This window comes from Moschus berezovskii, chromosome 8 (assembly GCF_049115385.1).
Source record: "Moschus berezovskii isolate FMDL1 chromosome 8, NW_MosBer_1.0, whole genome shotgun sequence".
Lineage (NCBI taxonomy): Eukaryota > Metazoa > Chordata > Mammalia > Artiodactyla > Moschidae > Moschus > Moschus berezovskii.
Genome location: NC_142467.1, coordinates 60,753,468 through 60,769,546, shown reverse-complemented (window position 1 = coordinate 60,769,546; position 16,079 = coordinate 60,753,468). Strand labels below are relative to the sequence as shown.

Here is a 16,079-nt window from a genome sequence, read left to right as displayed (position 1 = left end):
CCATGAAATTAAAAGACTCTTACTCCTTGGAAGGAAAGTTATGACCAACCTTGACAATATATTAAAAAGCAGAGACATTACTTTGCCAACCAAGGTCCGTCTAGTCAAGGCTATGGTTTTTCCCGTGGTCATGTATGGATGTGAGAGTTGGACTGTGAAGAAAGCTGATCGCCGAAGAATTGATGCTTTTGAACTGTGGTGCTGGAGAAGACTCTTGAGAGTCCCTTGTACCGCAAGGAAATCCAACCAGTCCATTCTAAGGGAGATCGATCCTGGGTGTTCATTGGAAGGACTGATGCTAAAGCTGTAACTGCAATACTTTGGCCACCTCATGCGACGAGTTGACTCACTGGAAAAGACTCTGATGCTAGGAAAGGTTGGGGCGGGAGGAGTAGGGGACGACTGAGAATGAGATGGCTGGATGGCATCACCGACTCTGTGGACAGGAGTTTGAGTGAACTCCAGGAGTTGGTGATGGACAGGGAAGCCTGGCGTGCTGTGATTCATGGGGTCGCAGAGAGTCAGACATGACTGAGCAACTGAACTGAACTGAACTGACTAGACGGACCTTTGTTGGCAAAGTAATGTCTCTGCTTTTTAATATACTATCTAGGTTGGTCATAACGTGTTACATTATTTACAGGTAATTAATTCTCTTAAATGAGTTGACTATCACCACTTGCAGTTTTCAATGACTTCATTGTCTTTTTAAAAATCTGTACTCCCAATAACATAAATTTCAGCGCAACCCATGACTGATTTTTTTAAAATAAATTCTGAATTTAGATCTGTATGAGTGAAATTTGACTCTAGCTATTATATTATATATGTTCATTTATATTCTGTATTTGGAAGAAATATAATCCAGGAACAATCTCCAAGCACAGGGAAAGAAGTAGTTATAAAATTGTAAAGTTTGTTTCTAATATTTATTCAGTAGAGAAGCTGAAATACAGTAAAATAATTTTCCCCCTAAAGTAAAGTCATAACGAGGCAGTGCAAAGAAGTTTCGGTTTTGGTTTTACCTCATTGGAACCATAAATAGCAAACAGTTTATTTCTCTCAGGTATTCCCCTAACCACCACTCTTTCCTTTCCATTTGCCTTCTCTTTCTTTTTTATTTCCTCTAATTAGCATAATGACCAGACTATATGACTAAATTAAATCATTCCATTTCTCTCCACTCTAGGTCAAGGTAATTACTTCTGGTTACCCTATTTTCTGCTGGCTTCCTTTTACCTGCTCAACAGTCTGCTTTCAGATGGACAGCTCCTGCTTTATTCTTGGACAGAGCAAAGGCTGAAATTTTCCTGAAGCTGATTCGTGTCATAAGGCCAGGCTCAGGAAATCAGTGGTCTGAGGTCTTGAATGTTTGTAGCTTGAGAATATCAATACACTCTGAGCATACTGGGAGGCAGCATCATATAGTGGACACAACTTTGGTGTTAGAAAGATCTCAATTCAAATTAATCTTGACTGGTAAATAAAGTCAATAGATCCTCTGGAGGATATTTCTTCATCTCTGAAAGAAGGATTAATAATATCCACTTTAACAGGAAACATGAGTAAAGAATCTGATACTTAGTAAGCACTCGATACAATTTGGTCCCTTCCTTTCCTCTTCAACAAGTTCTTTTAATTGAAAATGACTTTTTAAAATGTCATCCTTTCATGGTCCACTGATGCAAGGCCAATCCTTTGGCTCTTTCCGTAGGATACACTGACATGATAGGGAGATGAGGGGATATACTGTCTCCTGAATAGATTTGTATTTTAAGAAGGACTTTCAGGAAAGGAATTTTGATGTAGCAAAGGCAGTGCTAGTGGCAATTTCAGTATTACGTTCTGGGAAATCTACAAGTTCTAAGAAGCTTCTCTGAAAACATGAAAATAGGAAACATTTCATTTCTGCCTGCTTTATGATCTATCAGTTCAGTTCAGTCGCTGAGTTGTGTCCGACTCTTTGCAACCCCATGAATCACAGCACACCAGGCCTCCCTGTCCATCACCAACTCCTGGAGTTCACTCAAACTCATGTCCATCGAGTTGGTAATGCCATCCAGCCATCTCATTCTCTGTCGTCCCCATCTCCTCCCACCCCCAATCTCTCCCAGCATCAGACTCTTTTCCAGTGAGTCAACTCGTTGCATGAGGTGGCATACCAGAGAAGGCAATGGCAAGCCACTCCAGTACTCTTGCCTAGAAAATCCCATGGATGGAGGAGCCTGGTAGGCTGCAGTCCGTTGGGTCGCTAAGGATCGGACACGACTGAGCGACTTCACTTTCACACATTGGAGAAGGAAATGGCAGCCCGCTCTGGTGTTCTTGCCTGGAGAATCCCACGGACCGGGGAGCCTGGTGGACTTCCGTCTATGGGGTCACACGGAGTCGGACACAACTGAAGTGACTTAGCAGCAGCAGCAGCAACAACAACAATAGATACGGAAAAGGCAATGGCAACCCATTCCAGTACTCTTGCCTGGAAAATCCCATGGACAGAAGAGCCTGGTGGGCTGCAGTCCGTGGGGTCGCTAAGGGTCGGACACGACTAAGCGACTTCACTTTCACTTTTCACTTTGATGCACTGGAGAAGGAAATGGCAACCCACTTCAGTATTCTTGCCTGGAGAATCCCACGGATGGGGGAGCCTGGTGGGCTGCCATCTATGGGGTCGCACAGAGTCAGACACGACTGAAGCGACTTAGCAGCAGCAGCAACAATAGATACATTGGTCATCAGCATTCAATTGTACTACTTGGCATAGAAGGAGCTTAACAGGGTTCTATGAAGATCGCACAGGAAACACAAGTCTATAAAGTTTAAAGCACCTTATAGATCTTTATTTTGTCCCGAAATATTTTGTATTTATTATATGAAATAAATTACACACTAACATTAATTTGAAATTATTTTTGTCAGATTAAGAGTACACACGATCTTTGACTTAATTATACTTCTAGGAATCTCTCCTAGAATATACTCATATGTGTGTACAAATATGCATGCAGAACCATATTTACTTCAGCGTATTTGTACCAACAAAGAGTAGTAAGAATTGCTTAAGTATTATAGAATAGTCATATAATAGAATACTACGAATCCATTAAATGATAAACAATTATTGATCAGATAGCAACTACATGCTCAGAACGTTATTGAATGCTGAAGGAGAATAAAAAGAACTGTATGTCATGATTCTTATCCTGGAGGAGTTTATGACTTGGTTGAGAAGGGTCCAAGATGCACAGATACCCGGCTTAAAATTGTATGTCTTCATGCTTGCTTCAGCAGCATATATACTAAAATTGAAATGATACAGAGATTAGCATGGCCCCCTAGGCAAGGATGACATGCAAATTCGTGAAGTGTTCCATATTTTTTAAAAAATAAAAGAATAAACTGAAAAAAAGATGTCTGCTACGTGAGTCAACTTTTTGGTTTGTGTTCTTGAAGAAGAATCTTCTGGACCAGAGGATGGCAAACTACAGCCCATCAGCCAAATCCAACTCCTTGCCTATTTTTGTAAATAAAATATAATTAGAACACAGACATGCCCATTCCTTTATCTATTGTCTAGTTTACTTTCCTTTAAAAAAATGTTTATTTATTTACCTGGGTGCAGCAACTGCTGGGTCTTAGTTGCGGCACTGGGGATCTTGAATCTTTGTTGCAGCATGCGGGATTTTGAGTGGTGGCATGCAAACTCTTAGTTGTGGCATGTGGGATCTAGTTCTCTGAGCAGAGATGGAACCCAGGCCCCCTGCATTGGGAGCGTGGAGTCTTAGCCACTGGACCACCAGGGAAAGTCCCTAGGCTACTTTCCTTATACAGAGTTGAACAGTTGCAACAAAGATCTTATAGTCCACAAAGCCAAAAATATTTACTAACTGGTCCTTTACAGGAAAAGTTTAATCCTCTTGTAGGCCTTAAAAAAAAAACACCCCTTAAAAAGGGGGTTGGTGGTGCGCTGTGACTACCTAAAGGGATGGGGGACAGTGGGAGATAGGCTCAAGAGGGAGGGGACATACATGTACTTATGGTTGATTCACATTATTGTATGGCAGAAACCAATGCAACACTGTAAAGCAATTATCCTCCAATTAAAAACAAATTTTAAAAAAGTCCAAGATTCACAGGGAAAAAAATGGATTGGAATTAACGATGGTGGTTTTAAAATATATCCATACATTCTTCGATATGTTTTCCTTTACTAGATGAAGCTGAGTCTCTGGGGCACCTGTGTGTGGGCAATTTGTGCTTGCTGGTGGTGGCCGCATTGCTTTCTGATAGAGGTGTGGAATTGGTGGCTGTGGCCTCTGGCTGGAATGAACCACAGTCTCTGAGGAGGCAGAGGAGCTGAGCTGGAACTATGGCCAATATAGTGGTAGCAGTTAGACTGACCATTGTGCAGGTCGTTATGTTTTGCAAGCCGTGAGGCATATGGACTCTCAAATAAAACAGATTTTTCACAGTATATCCAAGTCTGCCTTCACTAGTGACCATTACAGAGATGGGTTTGAATGCAAAGTGACAAAATGGAAAGCAGCATTAATACAAGGTTTAAGTCCTACTGCCAATAAAGAAAAAATAAGAGATGCTCATCGATGAATTGTACATTTAAATCACCCAGACAAGACAGGATCTCCTTAGATAGCAGTCAAAATCAATGAAGCTAAAGATTTACTCAAGCTAGAAAATGAAGTAAATGTATGATGAATTTTAAGTTCTTATTCATTTGTATACCTGGGTACCAGTTTTTTATCATAAAATACCTCAAAGCTCCAAAAAATAAATAAAAATAAACGATGAAGCTTAATTCTCCTCTGAGTATGGACTGAATTTAGTAACTTCCTTCTAATAAATAGAATAATGTGCAAATAAGGGTGTGTGAAGCCTGACACTAGATCATAAAAGATGTTACAGATCACTTGCTGAAAGAAAGTTGATTGCTATGTTGTGAGGACACTCAAGTAACCCTGTACAGAGGTCCACGTGGCAAGGAACTGATACCTCCTGCCAGTGACTAGCAAGGAACCAGGCCTTCTACTAACGGCCACGTGAGGAGCCTTCAGCTCCAGTCAAGCCTTCAGATCGCTGGAGTCTTGGCTGATGTCTTAACTACAACTTCATGAGAAACCCTGACTCAGAACCACCCCGTTAAAACCACTCCTGAATTCTTGACCCACAGATACTGGGAAATAATATCTCTTGCCTTAACCTGCTGAATTTTGGGGTAATTTGTTATTTGACAATAAATAACTAATACAAACTGAAAGCTATAGATGCTCTAGAGCAGCGGATCTGCAAACTTTCTCTGGAAGGGCCAGACAGTCAATATTTTAGGCTTTTGAACCATCTGGTCTCCATGGCAACTACCCCAATCTGCTGTCATAGCAGGAGGGCAGCCACACACAATAGGTAAACAAATGTGCATGGCTGTGTTCCAATAAAACTTTATTTACAAACACAGGCTTCAGGGTTGTGGGCCATAGTTTGCCAGCCTCTGCTCTAGAGAATCAAATTTAAATGATATTAAACAATGATTAGAAGGAGTTGTAGAAGCTGGGGGATTTCTCAGCTGAAGGCTGCAAAACCAACTACCAAGGAAACCCCTGATTAGAAAAGGGTATGTGCACAATATGGTCACAATTCATTTTTTATCTTTCCCTGTAAGTTTTTGCCAAGAGAAGAGAAATAAAACAATCGGAAGGGTGATGAGATTTTTTTTTCCCCTAAGAAATTCTAGAATGAGGACTGAGCACCCACCAGGGAAGAGAATGAGAAAACTGAAAATAGGAGGAAACTGCTCTTATGGTCTTTTTGTCAAACTGCTAAGAACAGTGAGCACCAGTGTCAAGGCTAGTGTTTTAAACATGCAAATTAAGTTTGTTAATGATGGAAGATTATCTTTCATTAACACCTGGAAATAGGACAAAAAACTAAAATGTAGTTACTGTTCAGTTCAGTTCAGTTGCTCAGTCGTGTCTGACTCTCTGCGACCCCATGAATCACAGCACGCCAGGCCTCCCTGTCCATCACCAACTCCGGGAGTTCACTCAAACTCATGTCCACAGAGTCAGTGATGCCATCCAGCCATCTCATTCTCGGTCGTCCCCTTCTCCTCCCGCCCCCAACCTTTCCTAGCATCAGAGTCTTTTCCAGTGAGTCAACACGTCGCATGAGGTGGCCAAAGTATTGCAGTTTCAGCTTTAGCATCAGTCCTTCCAATGAACACCCAGGATTGATCTCCTTTAGAATGGACTGGTTGGATCTCCTTGCGGTACAAGGGACTCTCAAGAGTCTTCTCCAGCACCACAGTTCAAAAGCATCAATTCTTCGGCGATCAGCTTTCTTCACAGTCCAACTCTCACATCCATACATGACCACTGGAAAAACCATAGCCTTGACTAGACGGACCTTTGCTGGCAAAGTAACGTCTCTGCTTTTTAATATACTATCAAGGTTGGTCATAACTTTCCTTCCAAGGAGCAAGCGTCTTTTAATTTCATGGCTGCAATCAGCATCTGCAGTGATTTTGGAGCTCAAAAAAATAAAGTCTGACACTCTTTCCACTGTTTTTCCATCTATTTCCCATGAAGTGATGGGACCAGATGCCATGATCTTTGTTTTCTGAATGTTGAGCTTCAAGCCAACCTTTTCACTCTCCTCTTTCACTTTCATCAAGAGGCTTTTGAGTTCCTCTTCACTTTCTGCCGTAAGGGTAGTGTCATCTGCATATCTGAGGTTATTGATATTTCTCCCAGCAATCTTGATTCCAGCTTGTGCTTCTTCCAGCCCAGCGTTCCTCATGATGTACTCTGCATAGAAGTTAAATAAGCAAGGTGACAATATACAGCCTTGACGTACTCCTTTTCCTATTTGGAACCAGTCTGTTGTTCCATGTACAGTTCTGACTGTTGCTCCCTGACCTGCATACAGGTTTCTCAAGAGGCAGATCAGGTGGTCTGGTATTCCCATCTCTTTCAGAATGTTCCACAGTTTATTGTGATCCACACAGTCAAAGGCTTTGGCATAGTCAATGAAGCAGAAATAGATGTTTTTCTGGAACTCTCTTGCTTTCTCCATGATCCAGCGGATGTTGGCAATTTGATCTCTGGTTCCTCTGCCTTTTCTAAAACCTGCTTGAACATCTGGAAGTTCACGGTTCACGTACTGCTGAAGCCTGGATTGGAGAATTTTGAGCATGACTTTACTAGTGTGGAGATGAGTGCAATTGTGCAGTAGTTTGAGCATTCTTTGGCATTGCCTTTCTTTGGGATTGGAATGAAGACTGACATTTTCCAGTCCTGTGGCCATTGATGAGTTTTCCAAATTTGCTGGCATATTGAGTGCAGCACTTTCACAGCATCATCTTTCAAGATTTGAAATAGCTCAATTGGAATTCCATCACCTCCACTAGCTTTCTTCATAGTGATGCTTTCTTTTTTTTTTTTTCATAGTGATGCTTTCTAAGGCCCACTTGACTTCACATTCCAAGATGTCTGGCTCTAGGTCAGTGATCATATTATCGTGACTATCTTGGTGGTGAAGATCTATTTTGTACAGTTCTTCTGTGTATTCTTGCCACCTCTTCTTAAGATCTTCTGCTTCTGTTAGGTCCATACCATTTCTGTCCTTTATTGAGCCCATCTTTGCATGAAATGTTCCCTTGGAATCTCTAATTTTCTTGAAGAGATCTCTTGTTTTTCCTATTCTGTTGTTTTCCTCTATTTCTTTGCATTGATCGCTGAGGAAGGCTTTCCTATCTCTCCTTGCTATTCTTTGGAACTCTGCATTCAGATGCTTATATCTTTCCTTTTCTCCTTTGCTTTTCGCTTCTCTTCTTTTCACAGCTATTTGTAAGGCCTAGACAGCCATTTCGCTTTTTTGCATTTCTTTTCCATGGGGATGGTTTTGGTCCCTGTCTCCTGTACAATGTCACGAACCTCCGTCCAGAGTTTATCAGGCACTCTATCAGATCTAGTCCCTTAAATCTATTTCTCACTTCCACTGTATAATCATAAGGGATTTGATTTCGGTCATATCTGAATGGTCTAGTGGTTTTCCCGACTTTCTTCAATTTAAGTCTGAATTTGGCAATAAGGAGTTCATGATCTGAACCGCAGTCAGCTCCTGGTCTTGTTTTTGCTAACTGTATACAGCTTCTCCATCTTTGGCTGCAAAGAATATAATCAATCTGATTTCGGTGTTGACCATCTGGTGATGTCCATGTGTAGAGTCTTCTCTTGTGTTGTTGGAAGAGGGTGTTTGCTATGACCAGTGCGTTCTCTTGGCAAAACTCTGTTAGCCTTTGCCCTGCTTCATTCCGTGCTCCAAGGCCAAATTTACCAGTTACTCTAGGTGTTTCTTGACTTCCTACTTTTGCATTCCAGTCCCCTATAATGAAAAGGACATCTTTTTTGGGTGTTAGTTCTAAAAGGTCTTGTAGGTCTTCATAGAACCGTTCAACTTCGGCTTCTTCAGTGTTACTAGTTGGGGCATAGGCCTGGATTACTGTAATATTGAATGGTTTGCCTTGGAAACGAACAGAAATCATTCTGTCTTTTTTAAGATTGCATCCAAGTACTGCATTTTGGACTCTTTTGTTGACCATGATGGCTACTCCATTTCTTCTAAGGGATTCCTGCCCACAGTAGTAGATATAATGGTCATCTGAGTTAAATTCACCCATTCCAGTCCATTTTAATTCACTGATTCCTAGAATGTCTATGTTCACTCTTGCTATCTCCTGTTTAACCAGTTCCAATTTGCCTTGATTCATGGACCTAACATTCCACGTTCCTATGCAATATTGCTCTTTACAGCACCGGACCTTGCTTCTATCACTGGTCACATCCACAACTGGGTATTGGTTTTGCTTTTGCTCCATCCCTTTATTCCTTCTAGTTATTTCTCCACTGATTTCCAGTAGCATACTGGGCACCTACCGACCTGGGGAATTCCTCATTCAGTATCCTATCATTTTGCCCTTTGATACAGTTCATGGGGTTCTCAAGGCAAGTATACTGAAGTGGTTTGCCATTCCCTTCTCCAGTGGACCACATTCGGCTGTGGTCCATGTGATCAGATTGACTAGTTTCCTGTGATTATGATTTCAGTGTGTCTGTAGTTACTGTTAGTGGAAATTAAAAAGGGACCCAGACTTTACTTAAGTTTATTTTATACCATTTTGCTCCAAGTGTATCACATTTTCTTCGTGGTCCTTAGGACTTAGAAATTGTTCAGGTCTGTACACTTAGTAAACATAATATTATGGAAAAAAAAAAACTCATAACTAACTGGAATGACATGCTACCACAGGTCTGTTAGAAGAAACCCTGACTGGATCTTACCACCATAGTCAGAAGTCACTATTTGTAGTGGCAACTCCTCAAACTGCAGGGTCACTATGCAGTCATGCAATCCCAACCTATTATCATCACAGCTAAGATTTACTGAATTCCTACTAAACACCAGGTGCTGGGCAAAGCACATTATCTGCATTATTTCATTTAATCCTTTCAATAATTCTAAGGGGTTAGGTTTAGCATTATCCTCATCTTACAGATGAGGGAAAAAAAACCAAAAACAACTGAGTGCAGTGACTTACACAAAGTCACTCAGTAATAAGCGGCAGAGTTAGAGTTTGAACCTGGGAGGTCAACCTATGGAGCCCACAGCCTTGACCTACCCCTGCTGCAAACCCTGAGGAGAAAAGTTTAAGTGCAATATTGTGTGATAACTATGACCTCACATTTTCTTTCAAAGATGATCGGTTTGATCTGGTAAAGATAATTCAAATGCGTTAAACAATTGAAAAACACTCTGACAAAACACAATAGTAACAATCATTTATTGCTTTTGGTAGAATAGCCTCTAATAGGGGGTTGATTCCTAAATCATCAAGTAAGGAAAAAACTAAACATAGACAAATTACTCCAAAATGCCTTAAAATTGCTCATGAAGTACATTTTGATAGACACAGCTTTGTAAGGAAACAATAGATTCACCTCTCCCTTCTCATGCTCCCTCTGGGGTGTATCCACATTTAGGAGAATGGCTGAGTTTTACCTTCAAAATGTAAATTCTATCTCCTCTCTCTCTCTCTCTTTTCCTCCTCTCTTTCATTGTGTATATTTTAATGTACATAATTTTAAAATATGTATGATATTACTCCAGGTTTCCCAGATAGCTCTAGTAGTAAAGAAACCATCTGTCAATGCAGGAGACAAAAGAGATGCAAGTTCAATCCCTTTGTTGGGAAGATCCCCTGGAGGAAGGCATGGCAACCCACTCCAGTATTCTTGTCTGGAGAATCCCATGGACAGAGGAGCCGGGCAGGCTACATAGGGTCCACAGGATTATAAAGATTCGGACACAACTGAAGCGACTCAGCTTCAGTTACTCTATTGTAATTAGAGTATGATGTCAGTCTATTGTACAAACCTAGAATGGAATATAAATGTGAAGGCCACCCAAAGTAAAGGAAAGTAATAATTTTTCTTTTATAAACACAGTATCTCAAGGATAGTCTGACATGCCGGTGTCATGGCATATACACACTGTCCATTCTTCTAAGAAAATCATCTTAGTCTACCCTGGTCATGGACATGATTCAAACACAAGCAAATCTCTCACAAGCAGAGCAAATTTCTCTTTCATCCTAGTTGTCTAAAATTAGTACAAGAATTGAGGTGCTTTTTGAGATGACAGAACTTGGAAAGCTGAGATCAAGAAATTTAGGAGATGGTGCTTGGAAAAAGAAACATAAGCAAACAAGAGGAAAGGAAAGGACAGTCAATAGGTATGCCAGGGAACTGATTTCAGAGAAAGAAGTCAAAGAAGGCAGGTGGAGTGAGAAAAAGCTCTCTGCAAAATCCAGCACATCCACGTCTCATTATATAGAGCCAAGTCCAGAAAGGAGCTTATTCACAAACAATTGTCATAAAGTTTAAAAAGAAGAGGAGGGATTGAAGCAAGGCTAGAACTAGAGCAGGGTGAGTAACACTAAAAGATGATGCTGTGAAAGTACTGCATTCAATATGCCATCAAATTTGGAAAACTCAGCAGTTGCCACAGGACTGGAAAAGGTCAGTCTTCATTCCAATCCCAAAGAAAGGCAATGCCAAAGAATGCTCAAACTACTGCACAATTGCACTCATCTCACACGCTAGTAAAGTCATGCTCAAAATTCTCCAACTCAGGCTTCAACAGTATGTGAACTGTGAACTTCCAGATGTTCAGGCTGGATTTGGAAAAGGCAGAGGAACCAGAGATCAAATTGCCAACATCCATTGGATCATTAAAAAAGCAAGGGAGTTCTAGAAAAATATCTACTTCTGCTTTATTGACTATGCCAAAGCCTTTGACCACAACAAACAGTGGAAAATTTTTAAAGAGATGGAATACCAGACCACCTGACCTGCCTCTTGAGAAATCTGTATGCAGGTCAGAAAGAATGACAGACTGGTTCCAAACAGGAAAAGGAGTATGTCAAGGGTGTATATTGTCACCCTGCTTATTTAACTTATATGCAGAGTACATCATGAGAAATGCTGGGTGGATGAAGCACAAGCTGGAATCAAGATTGCCAGGAGAAATATCAATAACCTCAGATATGCAGATGACACCACCATTATGGCAGAAAGTGAAGAACTAAAGAGCCTCTTGATGAAAGTGAAAGAGGAGAGTGAGAAAGTTGGCTTAAAGCTCAACATTCAGAATACTAAGATTTTGGCATCTGATCCCATCACTTCATGGCAAATAGATGGGGAAACAGTGGAAACAGTGAGGGACTTTATTTTGGGGGGCTCCAAAATCACTGCAGATGGTGACTGCCGCCATGAAATTAAAAGATGCTTACTCCTTGGAAGAAAAGTTATGACCAACCTAGACAGCATATTAAAAAGCAGAGACATTACTTTGCCAACAAAGGTCCCTCTAGTCAAAGCTATGGTTTTTCCAGTAGTATGTATGTATGTGAGAGTTGGACCATAAAGAAAGCTGAGCGCTGAAGAATTGATGCTTTTGAACTGTGGTGTTGGAGAAGACTCCTGAGAGTCCCTTGGACTGCAAGGAATCCACCCTAAAGGAAATCAATCCTGAATATTCATTGGAAGGACTGATGCTGTAACTGAAACTCCAATACTTTGGCCACCTGATGTGAAGAACTGACTCATTTGAAAAGACCCTGTTGCTGGGAAAGATTGAAGGCAGGAGAAGAAGGGGACGACAGAGGATGAGATGATTGGATTGCATCACTAAGTGGACATGAATTTGAGTAAACTCTGGGAGTTGGCAATGGACAGGGAGGCCTGGCGTGCTGCAGTCCATGGGGTCACAAAGAGTCAGACATGACTGAGCGACTGAACTGACTGACTGACACTCTCCTTGAGCACCAGATATAAGAGGTGCCAAAAAACTCAACCATGGAGATAAAAAATACTTTAATGCAATAGTCTAAAAAATCAAATTGGCAAACTACAACTAGACACCTGTTTTGCCAATAATGTTTTATTGGAACCAAGGTCAGTTTCAGGGTGATGTTTTTCAGTTACTCAGCCGTGTCTGATTCTTTGTGACCCCATGGACTACAGCACACCAGGCTTCCTTGTCCTTCACTGTCTTCTGGAGTTTCCTCAGATTCATGTCCACTGAGTCAGTGATGCTATCTAACCATCTTATCCTCTTCTCCTTTTGCCTTCAATCTTTCCCACCATCAGGGTCTTTTCCAATGAGTCAGTTCTTTGCATCAGGTGGCCAAAATATTGGAGTTTTCAGCTTCAGCATCAGTCTTTCCAATGAATATTTAGAGTTGATTTCTTTTAGGATTGACTGGTTTGATCTCCTTTCCATCCAAGGGACTCTCAAGGGTCTTCTCTAGCACCACGATTCAAAAGCATCAATTCTTTGGCGCTCAGCCTTCTTTATGATCCAACTCTCACATACATACATGACTACTGGAAAAACCATAGCTTTGACTATATGGACTTTGTCAGCAAAGTGATGTCTCTGCTTTTTAATGCACTGTCTAGATTTTTCATAACTTTCCTTCTGAAGAGCAAGCATCTTTTAATTTCATGCCTGAAGTCACAGTCCACAGTGATTTTGGAGCCTTTCCTCCCTTCTATTTGCCATGAAGTGATGGGACCAGATGCCATGATCTTAGTTTTTGAATGTTGAGCTTTAAGCCAGATTTTTTACCCCCCTTTTTCACCCTCATGAAGGGGCTCTTTAGTTCCTATTAACTTTCTGCTATTAGAGTGGTATCATCTGCATATCTGAGGCTGTTGGTATTTCTCCTGGCAGTCCTGATTCCAGCTTGTGATTCATCCAGCCTGGCATTTTTGCATGATGTACACTTAACTCAGTTGGTAAAGAATTCACCTGCAATGCAGGAGACCCTGGTTCGATTCCTGGGTTCGGAAGATCTGCTGGAGAAGGGATAGGCTACCCACTCCAGTACTCTTGGGCTTCCCTTGTGGCTCAGCTGGTAAAGAATCTGCCTGCAGTGCAGGAGACCTGGGTTTAATCCCTGTGTTGGGAAGATCCCCTGGAGAAGAGAAAGGCTACCCACGCCAGTATTCTGGCCAAGAGAATTCCAAAGACTATATAGTCCATGGGGTCGCAGAGAGTCGGACACAACTGAGCGACTTCCACTTTCACTTTCACTCTGTATACAATTAAATAAACAGGGTGACAATATACAGCCTTGACACACTCCTTTCCCAATTTTGAACCAGTCTGTTGTCTCATGACCAGTTCTAACTATTGTTTCTTGACCCGCACACACATTTCTCAGGAGACAGGTAAGGTGGTCTGGCGTTCCCATCTCTTGAAGAATTTTCTAGTTTGTTGTGATCCATAGTCAAAGGCTTTAGCACAGTCGATGAAGCAGAAGTAGATGTTTTTCTGGAAATCCCTTGCTTTCTCAATGATTCAACGAATGTTGACAACTTGATCTCTGGTTCCTCTGTCTTTTCTAAATCCAGCTTGAACATCTGGAAGTTCATGTACTGCTGAAGCCTAGCTTGAATGATTTTGAGCATTACCTTACTAGCATGCAAAATGAGCAGATTTGTCTGGTAGTCTGAACATCCATTGGCACGGCCCTTCTTTGGGATTGGAATGAAAACTGATCTTTTCCAGTCCTGTGGCCACTGCTGAGTTTCCCAAATTTGCTGACATATTGAGTGCAGCACTTTCATGGCATCATCTTTTAGGATTTGAAATAACTCAGCTGGAATCCCATTACCTCTGCTAGCTTTATTAGTAGGTAGTAAAGCCTCTTGATGATAGTGAAAAAGGAGAGTGAAAAAGTTGGCTTAAAGTTCAACATTCAGAAATCTAAGATCATGGCATCTGTTTCCATCACTTCATGGGAAATAGATGGGGAAACAGTGGAAACAGTGTCAGACTTTATTTTTTTCTGCTCCAAAATCACTGCAGATGGTGATTGCAGCCATGAAATTAAAAGACGCTTACTCCTTGGAAGGAAAGTTATGACCAACCTAGATAGCTCATTAAAAAGCAGAGATATTACTTTGCCAACAAAGGTCCGTCTAGTCAAGGCTATGGTTTTTCCCGTGGTCATGTATGGATGTGAGAGTTTGACTGTGAAGAGAGCTGAGCGCTGAAGAATTGATGCTTTTGAACTGTGGTGTTGGAGAAGAATCTTGAGAGCCCCTTGGACTGCAAGGAGATCCAACCAGTCCATTCTAAAGGAGATCAATCCTGGGTGTTCATTGGAAGGACTGATGCTAAAGCTGAAACTCCAATACTTTGGCCACCTCATGCAACGAGTTGACTCACTGGAAAAGACTCTGATGCTGGGAAGGATTGGGGGTGGGAGGAGAAGGGGACAACAGAGAATGAGATGGCCAGATGGCATCACCAACTCGATGGACATGAGTTTGAGTGAACTCCAGGAGTTGGTGATAGACAGGGAGGCCTGGCGTGCTGTGATTCATGGGGTCGCAGAGTTGGACACGACTGAGCGACTAAACTGAACTGAAAGCTTCTTAAGGCCCACTTGACTTCATACTCCACGATATCTGTCTCTATGTAAGTGATTACACATCATGGTTTTCCCAGTCATTGAGCCCTTTTTGTACAGTTCTGTGTATTCTTGCCACTTCTTAATCTCTTCTGCTTCTGTTCAGTTCAGTTCAGTCACTCAGTCGTGTCCAATTCCTTGAGGCCCCATGGACTGCAGCTCATCAGGTTTCCCTGTCCATCACCAACCCCTGGAGCTTGCTCAAACTCATGTCCATCGAGTTGGTGAAGCCATTCAGCCATCTCATCCTCTGTTGTCCCCTTCTCCTCCCACCTTCAATATTTCCCAGCATCAGGGTCTTTTCCAATGAGTCAGCTCTTCACACTTGATGCGAAAAGTAGGTGGCCAAAGGATTGGAGTGTCAGCTTTAGCATCAGTCCTTCCAATGAATATTCAGGATTGATTTCCTTTAGAATTGACTGGTTGGATCTCCTTGCAATCCAAGGGACTCTCAAGAGTCTTCTCCAAACCACAGTTCAAAAACATCAATTCTTCTGTGCTCAGCTTTCTTTATGGTCCAACTCTGACACCCGTACACGACTACTGGAAAAACCATAGCTTTGACTAGACAGACCTTTGTCGACAAAGTAATATCTCTGCTCTTTAATATGCTGTCTAGGTTTGTCATAGTTTTTCTTCCAAGGAGCAATTGCCTTTTAATTTCATGGCTGCAGTGATTTTGGAGCCCAAGAAAAGAAAGTCTGTCCCTGTTTCCATTGTTTCCCCATCTATTTGCCATGAAGTGATGGGACCAGATGTTAAATCTGCCTCTGTTAGGTCTTATATTTCTGTCCTTTATCATGCCCATCAGAATGATTGAGGCGGGGTCACAAAACTGCTCAATAGCATTCTGTCTTCATTTAAAAACTGGAATTTTGTTCAATATAGATATTTTGCATTAATTTTGAATTTTAAAAAATACTACATTAAAACATTGTTTATTTTGATTACTGATTTTGGGGACTCCTCTTATATGTTTTGCCTTACTCACTGCACCCTAGTCTTGGCTTGGCTTTTAAAAGAG

At 41.4% G+C, this 16,079-nt stretch overlaps 1 non-coding gene across 1 annotated transcript; it reads left to right on the top strand.

Annotated features, from left to right (window-relative positions):
• The first annotated feature begins 3,275 nt into the window (after positions 1–3,275).
• On the top strand, positions 3,276–3,380 carry LOC129559625 (U6 spliceosomal RNA). The gene has a single exon (XR_008686579.1). It is a non-coding gene; the product is annotated as a U6 spliceosomal RNA (small nuclear RNA).
• Positions 3,381–16,079: the final 12,699 nt, after the last annotated feature.